We start from the raw sequence: 10,901 nt of genomic DNA on the forward strand, positions 1-10,901 counted from the left end.
CCACATACTATAGACACAACCAGATCAGTACCAATGTCCACATACTATAGACACAACCAGATCAGTACCAATGTCCACATACTATAGACACAACCAGATCAGTACCAATGTCCACATACTATAGACACAACCAGATCAGTACCAATGTCCACATACTATAGACACAACCAGATCAGTACCAATGTCCACATACTATAGACACAACCAGATCAGTACCAATGTCCACATACTATAACCAGATAGTCCATGTCCACATACTATAGACACAACCAGATCAGTACCAATGTCCACATACTATAGACACAACCAGATCAGTACCAATGTCCACATACTATAGACACAACCAGATCAGTACCAATGTCCACATACTATAGACACAACCAGATCAGTACCAATGTCCACATACTATAGACACAACCAGATCAGTACCAATGTCCACATACTATAGACACAACCAGATCAGTACCAATGTCCCCATACTATAGACACAACCAGATCAGTACCAATGTCCACATACTATAGACACAACCAGATCAGTACCAATGTCCACATACTATAGACACAACCAGATCAGTACCAATGTCCACATACTATAGACACAACCAGATCAGTACCAATGTCCACATACTATAGACACAACCAGATCAGTACCAATGTCCACATACTATAGACACAACCAGATCAGTACCAATGTCCCCATACTATAGACACAACCAGATCAGTACCAATGTCCACATACTATAGACACAACCAGATCAGTACCAATGTCCACATACTATAGACACAACCAGATCAGTACCAATGTCCACATACTATAGACACAACCAGATCAGTACCAATGTCCACATACTATAGACACAACCAGATCAGTACCAATGTCCACATACTATAGACACAACCAGATCAGTACCAATGTCCACATACTATAGACACAACCAGATCAGTACCAATGTCCACATACTATAGACACAACCAGATCAGTACCAATGTCCACATACTAATGACACAACCAGATCAGTACCAATGTCCACATACTATAGACACAACCAGATCAGTACCAATGTCCACATACTATAGACACAACCAGATCAGTACCAATGTCCACATACTATAGACACAACCAGATCAGTACCAATGTCCACATACTATAGACACAACCAGATCAGTACCAATGTCCCCATACTATAGACACAACCAGATCAGTACCAATGTCCACATACTATAGACACAACCAGATCAGTACCAATGTCCACATACTATAGACACAACCAGATCAGTACCAATGTCCACATACTATAGACACAACCAGATCAGTACCAATGTCCCACATACTATAGACACAACCAGATCAGTACCAATGTCCCCATACTATAGACACAACCAGATCAGTACCAATGTCCCCATACTATAGACACAACCAGATCAGTACCAATGTCCCCATACTATAGACACAACCAGATCAGTACCAATGTCCACATACTATAGACACAACCAGATCAGTACCAATGTCCACATACTATAGACACAACCAGATCAGTACCAATGTCCACATACTATAGACACAACCAGATCAGTACCAATGTCCACATACTATAGACACAACCAGATCAGTACCAATGTCCACATACTATAGACACAACCAGATCAGTACCAATGTCCACATACTATAGACACAACCAGATCAGTACCAATGTCCACATACTATAGACACAACCAGATCAGTACCAATGTCCACATACTATAGACACAACCAGATCAGTACCAATGTCCACATACTATAGACACAACCAGATCAGTACCAATGTCCACATACTATAGACACAACCAGATCAGTACCAATGTCCACATACTATAGACACAACCAGATCAGTACCAATGTCCACATACTATAGACACAACCAGATCAGTACCAATGTCCACATACTATAGACACAACCAGATCAGTACCAATGTCCACATACTATAGACACAACCAGATCAGTACCAATGTCCACATACTATAGACACAACCAGAATCAGTACCAATGTCCCACATATAGACACAACCAGATCAGTACCAATGTCCCATACTATAGACACAACCAGATCAGTACCAATGTCCACATACTATAGACACAACCAGATCAGTACCAATGTCCACATACTATAGACACAACCAGACCAGTACCAATGTCCACATACTATAGACACAACCAGATCAGTACCAATGTCACCATACTATAGACACAACCAGATCAGTACCAATGTCACCATACTATAGACACAACCAGATCAGTACCAATGTCCACATACTGTAGACACAACCAGATCAGTACCAATGTCCCCATACTATAGACACAACCAGATCAGTACCAATGTCCACATACTATAGACACAACCAGATCAGTACCAATGTCCACATACTATAGACACAACCAGATCAGTACCAATGTCCACATACTATAGACACAACCAGATCAGTACCAATGTCCACATACTATAGACACAACCAGATCAGTACCAATGTCCACATACTATAGACACAACCAGATCAGTACCAATGTCCACATACTATAGACACAACCAGATCAGTACCAATGTCACCATACTATAGACACAACCAGATCAGTACCAATGTCCACATACTATAGACACAACCAGATCAGTACCAATGTCCACATACTATAGACACAACCAGATCAGTACCAATGTCCACATACTATAGACACAACCAGATCAGTACCAATGTCCACATACTATAGACACAACCAGATCAGTACCAATGTCCACATACTATAGACACAACCAGATCAGTACCAATGTCCACATACTATAGACACAACCAGATCAGTACCAATGTCCACATACTATAGACACAACCAGACCAGTACCAATGTCCCCATACTATAGACACAACCAGATCAGTACCAATGTCCACATACTATAGACACAACCAGATCAGTACCAATGTCCACATACTATAGACACAACCAGATCAGTACCAATGTCCACATACTATAGACACAACCAGATCAGTACCAATGTCCACATACTATAGACACAACCAGATCAGTACCAATGTCCACATACTATAGACACAACCAGATCAGTACCAATGTCCACATACTATAGACACAACCAGATCAGTACCAATGTCACCATACTATAGACACAACCAGATCAGTACCAATGTCCCCATACTATAGACACAACCAGATCAGTACCAATGTCCACATACTATAGACACAACCAGATCAGTACCAATGTCCACATACTATAGACACAACCAGATCAGTACCAATGTCCACATACTATAGACACAACCAGATCAGTACCAATGTCCACATACTATAGACACAACCAGATCAGTACCAATGTCCACATACTATAGACACAACCAGATCAGTACCAATGTCCACATACTATAGACACAACAGATCAGTACAAACTACTAAGACACAACCAGATCAGTACCAATGTCCACATACTATAGACACAACCAGATCAGTACCAATGTCCCACATACTATAGACACAACCAGATCAGTACCAATGTCCACATACTATAGACACAACCAGATCAGTACCAATGTCCACATACTATAGACACAACCAGATCAGTACCAATGTCCACATACTATAGACACAACCAGATCAGTACCAATGTCCACATACTATAGACACAACCAGATCAGTACCAATGTCCCCCATACTATAGACACAACCAGATCAGTACCAATGTCCACATACTATAGACACAACCAGATCAGTACCAATGTCCACATACTATAGACACAACCAGATCAGTACCAATGTCCCCATACTATAGACACAACCAGATCAGTACCAATGTCCACATACTATAGACACAACCAGATCAGTACCAATGTCCACATACTATAGACACAACCAGATCAGTACCAATGTCCACATACTATAGACACAACCAGATCAGTACCAATGTCCACATACAGACACAACCAGATCAGTACCAATGTCCACATACTATAGACACAACCAGATCAGTACCAATGTCCCACATACTATAGACACAACCAGATCAGTACCAATGTCCACATACTATAGACACAACCAGATCAGTACCAATGTCCCACATACTATAGACACAACCAGATCAGTACCAATGTCCACATACTGTAGACACAACCAGATCAGTACCAATGTCCCCACACTATAGACACAACCAGATCAGTACCAATGTCCCCATACTATAGACACAACCAGATCAGTACCAATGTCCACATACTATAGACACAACCAGATCAGTACCAATGTCCACATCGTAACACAACCCAGTACCAATGTCCACATACTATAGACACAACCAGATCAGTACCAATGTCCACATACTATAGACACAACCAATCAGTACCAATGTCCCACATACTATAGACACAACCAGATCAGTACCAATGTCCACATACTATAGACACAACCAGATCAGTACCAATGTCCACATACTATAGACACAACCAGATCAGTACCAATGTCCCCATACTATAGACACAACCAGATCAGTACCAATGTCCACATACTATAGACACAACCAGACCAGTACCAATGTCCACATACTATAGACACAACCAGATCAGTACCAATGTCCACATACTATAGACACAACCAGATCAGTACCAATGTCCACATACTATAGACACAACCAGATCAGTACCAATGTCCACATACTATAGACACAACCAGATCAGTACCAATGTCCACATACTATAGACACAACCAGATCAGTACCAATGTCCACATACTATAGACACAACCAGATCAGTACCAATGTCCACATACTATAGACACAACCAGATCAGTACCAATGTCCTCATACTATAGACACAACCAGATCAGTACCAATGTCCCTATAAATAACATTTTCAGTGTTTGAAAACGAATCACACACAAAATTGTAAACGATCGCCGAAATCAGAAGACAGCTTGATAAAACTAAATAAATGATTAATCACGTAATCTGTTGAATTACCTATTGATGTCACGCACGATATTTTATATTCGGGATGTATGACGATTTTAACGGCATTTATTAGTGTATATTGACAAAAACGTGACTGCAGATATTGAAGGTTATGGAATACGATAGCCTGTCGATCTACATAAAAGTACTTCAAAAATATTTCCAGTTTAAACGGTCATGTTAATAACGTAAAATGTGTCAAATAGATACAATGTAGATATTGTTCTAAAAATCACAATAACTTGTAAGTCTATTATAGTGCAGACATTGTTACGTCAAAGCGATCACGAGGTCACGTGCATTACGTAGTCGGTGTAGTAGTCGCGTGGGATATGGTGTCGCTTTTTATCTAACTCCTTCGTGCTATGCATGTTACCGTCAGTCTGTGATACCTTCTATAAACAGGGCAGTCATCACCAGTGGATGGTCACCTGACAACATACATCAAGTCATTTCAGTAGACAAAATGATGGGTCACTTTGACCGATGTAAAGTGTAATTATTTGGGTGCGGAAGTCTTCGCTTCATTTGATCTCAGCGAATACATAAATATATCAGCAACTGCCAACAACCTCATTATGTGTTTAGATAACAATACTTGACAGAAATGAATTGCAATAACATATTAGATAACTGGGAAAATAACAGTAACAAAGCCACTGTTCATGCTGAATATTGGAACAGACGATGATGATACGTAGGACCATGTTTGGATTTGACAGCAAACAAATGGTGAACTTTGGTATAGGTTATTTAACATTCTGTTGGAAGCTCGAAGCTCCATGACTTAGTATTAGATTTAGACTAGCCAATCAAAAACTGACGTAATTTGTTTAACAGCATTTGCGATTTGCTAAGTCTAAACTAAGACTGTTTAGACTTCAGATTTGACCACGATTGTCTGTCATTATAAGAAATCACTATTAAACTGACAAGCAGGGTATTTTTAATAAAAGATAGTTCAAATTCATTCCCATGTTCATCTACGAAGAAATATGATCGGTCTGTCAGTGCAGATAAAATGTTACGTATTTAAAGTTTTTAAGTACCGGACGTTCCTACTATATAATGTTGAGGTGTTCTTGGGTCAACTCTTACATTAATTATTGCGAAAAGAAAAATGGTTTTATTGTGTTGGCGGTGAAATACCATGTCATTACCGGTGAGGATAAGAATGGCATCACCATCGGCGATAATGAACATGACGTCATTGTTTGTGATGACAAGAATGACGTCATCACATGACGTCATGTGATATGTGTATGACACCCTGATGACAATGATGATGTTACCACTGGTGATCATAAATATGACGTCATCACTAGGCGTAATAAGTATGACGTCACCACGGAATAGAGGGCGCTGTAGTTGTAGCTGTATGTCACAATGGATCTCAGGTCTGCGTTATGCGTATATAGGATACAGTAGAAAATATGTCTTATATGCAATGGGCAAACGGAAATTGCTTCAAATTAATGAATTATCAGTGATTGTCATAACAAGTCAGAGAAATAAAGTAAGATGATCATATAGATGGTGTGTGTTTTATTTTCTGTAATCCACATTAAAAAGGTTCATTAACAAAGTTACAAGTTAAGGGTACCATGCCCCGCCTATCTTTGGTAATATACACATGTCTCTATCACTATATAGCACACAAAAATAATAATATGAAAATATATATTTTGACTTTGGTGCTTGCGCAATCAGTACTTCCTTCCATATAGGATATAGCGCCACGGAGTTTTTCCGGGATGCAATTAATTATTTTTCATATTTTTAACTTGAAGTAAAATTAGAAGCTCAACTTTTCAATGTTGGTAATGGTGTAAAATCAGTTTTGTAACCATTTGTCAGCGGTGGAGCATCTTTAACTGAAAAGTCAAACTAATTCTGATATCATTTTCAGTAATATAATGATATACTATCTATGATACAAATGTTTCCACAAAAATGACACATTCTGAAGGAACGCCCATCAGTTACCACTGTCCGCCATCAACAATTCTTGTGTACTTTTTCCATGGTTTTGGGCTTTGACATCATTTCGATAATAGAAATATTCGTGGTTTGCCGATAGAACAATAAGTGACAACGCTCTATAAACAAAATTCTTTGTTTACATCAACCACGAAAACAATCGTGATAACGCTATATAAACAAAATTGTTTGTTTACATCAACCACGAAAACAATAGGTGACAACGCTACATAAACAAAATTGTTTGTTTACATCAACCACGAAAACAATAGTGACAACGCTATTCAAACAAAAGTGTATGTTTACATCAACCATGAAAACAATAGTGACAACGCTATATAAACAAAATTGTTTGTTTACATCAACCACGAAAACAATCGTGACAAAGCTATATAAACAAAATTCTGGGGTCTCAGGTTTACCCCTGGGGAGAGGGTTAAGTTTACTATAGTTTATATAAGGAAAACACCTCTATGAACATTATTTGCTTAGTTTTCATAGAAAATTACTCAAACTGGGTTAGAATTATTAGCCAGAGATAGCATTTTAACGTCATACCATATTGGTCCTGTCCGTCCCCCAGGGGCCAGAGGGGTGGGGCCAAAAGCGGTCAAAATGGATAACATTTCAAAAATCTTTCTCCTGAATTCACAGATTTGGTGGAACCAAATACTCTTCATAGATCAAAAAGTCAAATGTATAAAATAACTGACTGACTTCAAGGGCCTGATAGACCAATATATAGTGTTTATATGTATTTGTTTCATTCTGTAACTGAACTCAGGTGACCTTTAAGGCCCATGGGCCTCTTGTTAGAAACATAGAGTCAATATATACCTTCTGTGACGTCATTGCTCAAACGTTGAGTTCTTCAGGGTGACGTTCTGTAGCCATCGTTTTTCTAATAATGTATACATTATTCGGATACGTTTAGACATTTGTCAGAAGAACGAGTACATATCTAAAAGTACGTCCTCTGTCATTAACTAATTTTACCCAGGCATTATAAGACCATATGAATCGAATCAAATGTCCATAATAGATAAACATATCTGTCACATATTCCAAACACTTTAGCTATATATAGTCTATTGATTGATATAGATATCAAGAACTTCTTACAGTTTGCAAATATTATTAATATATTTCAATATCTCGTGTGATAATGCATGGTTTTCTCTCCAGTAACAAAACAGTTTAGATGTTAACAGGATAATGTGAAAACCAAAACAATACCCAGCCTCGATTGATACAGAATAAATGTAACCCAAAACAACACCCAGCCTCGATTAACACAGAATAAATGTAACCCCAAAAATATCCAGCCTCGATTGTAACAGAATAATACGTAAACTAAACCAATGCCCAGCCTCGATTGTAACAGAAAAACATGAAAACCAAATCATGACTTTGCAAGGAACAGAATCTAATGTTCCAAGCGAAATACTTTCTTTGATTAACTAACGATCGACTGTACATAGTGAGGTTGGGTCCTGGTAGGGCAATAACGAAAAGGTGATCTCTCTTAGTAAATTACACAGATTTTATTAAAAAAATATATTGTTATTAACATGTCATATTGAATAAAATGTTGGTTTGGGGGATACATCGATTAAAGAACATTGCAGCACTATTTTCCCCTGCTAACTGTATGTGGTAAGAACGTACCAGGCTACCTTTGCTTAAATGCTTTCATCAAATAGGGGCGACTTGAACTTTTACGGAAACAGAACATTACATCCGTTTATATTGGCAATAACCCTTTGTATTGAAGACATTTCTGTGGGAATGCGAAGCAAATGGCTTTAGAATAACTTTGAACCTGCTAATTGCTATCAGGGGTTCCAGTCGCTTGAATGTCAAGCGTTGACATTAAGTTCTGTCTCAATGGGTGACGAGATATGAAATGGTGTGACAATGCCAGGGCATATAGTACAGCCTTAATCACTACAAATCTGTTTAATACGACAAACTTTCACAGCAGTCATTTCAAATAGAACATCAATACCATGAAATTGTGTCATTTCTACATAGTTAAATGAGATTACACCTTTGTTTTCCTTATTTAATAGGAGTGTTTCCTGTATTATTTAAACACAAGGGGGTATATACACTTAGGTTGTGTTAGCATTCTACTTCCACCCACACATTCGGTACTTTAAACCTTTGAAGATACTAAATAAATGCGTTTCACTAAGACAATCCTCGGTATTCCATGGTTACTATAACTGTATCCGCCCATGGACTAGGTCACGGTAAAATGGAAGGCATTGCAGAAGAAAGAACATTCACCAATCGCGGGTCTACAGAAACTTACTTTGAAAATACATAGAGCATATAATCCATACAATATATCTTTATTCGATTCGTTTAGCAGCCATTCCAAACAAATGGTCCCACTTTGATATAAAAACGATGAAAAAATAAAGTAGTTCAAAATATCAATGGTATAGATTTTTTTCGAAGAAGAATATGTAAAGAAAAATCTTTGAAATTTTCACACATACTTCTCTATCAGAAATGGAATGACGACATGTGAAACTTTGGTATCTCTTATTTTCGTTACGGACGTTAGGAAATATATTCACTAAGCATAACAAAAATCCCTTTACGTTAAATTCCATATTAACTATATTTACACATGTTATGTAGGTCTAATCATCTGATGATGGATTGGGTTATTTGATAACAACTGGAATTTCACTTTGGTAGCAGCTACAAGTGTTATATATTATGTGATATTACGAATTTGTCATACTTCATAAGTATCAAGCAAAATAACGACAACAAAACCCTATCCAGCATATCAATTTGAATTAGAAATTAGCGTCGACTATATCTAGAAAGAATATTCAAACTTTCAAACGATTTGATGATTAAGTTTGGGTTTGATGCATCATTCAAAACAGCTTATGCTTTGTTATGGAAGTCATATTTTTTTGTAAATCACTAATTCCACATTCAAAATTTAGAAAAAAAATAACATCATCGTCGAGAGATTTATTCATATCTTGCAATAAGAGTATTTGGACAAACGAAGAGATGGCCTGGCATATTATTCTCGTTATAGAAAGATCGATGAAAACAATGAATTTGAACGGCCTGTGATCCTATTTACAAAGAACAGTAATATAAGTTTCTGTGTTAAAAACGTTGGAAATGTGAAATCAATTGTCAATAGACGAACATATACACTTTAAACCCTTGCCAGAAATATTTTATTGAAAGAATTTCTGATGAAACTCATTCAAGCTATTTTTACCGCAATTTCAATGTTTTTAACATCCTTAACATTATTCATAATCAAACTACGTTATATTGTATAAAGATTGATGGTGTAACTATAACATACCCGTCGTATTATTCAATAAAAATACAAATAATGGATGGCTTGTCTAAATTTTGATCGTTGTGAAGTGTTATTTCAAAATATTTACACCACATTATTTCTCTCTAACATCCGTAACGCAAGCTGATAGTAAGAGGTAACATAAATTACAGGAAAATTAGTTTTATTATGGATGCTATAATAGCAGGTACTTTTTTATTTTGAAGAGACATTATGCGTGCGAAAAGTGTTTGCAATCATACATGTATTGAAGCAAAAATAAGTCGTCTTTGGACAGACTATTTCTAACATGTATAATTCCTCTGAGCTCTGTAATTTTGAAGTCAATGATGTTTCCATTCGTTTTTTATGGACTGTATGTGTATATTTGTTCACTTATATTGATACGATTGAGCATTTGTGTAAATTTACATAGTCAAATGTCAATACCTAAAATACCTAGTTTTCCTTTCCATCCATCATATTTAACTAAATCGCTACTTCATTCTAACAAAATAATCTACTAAATCTATTGGTGATGTTCATAACCAATGATTGGAAAAGAAAAACGATTCTTTAGGTTGTACATCTTTGCCAATAATACTTCGTTACGGATGTA

This window comes from Argopecten irradians, chromosome 10 (genome assembly GCF_041381155.1).
Source record: "Argopecten irradians isolate NY chromosome 10, Ai_NY, whole genome shotgun sequence".
NCBI classification, from domain to species: Eukaryota; Metazoa; Mollusca; class Bivalvia; order Pectinida; family Pectinidae; genus Argopecten; species Argopecten irradians.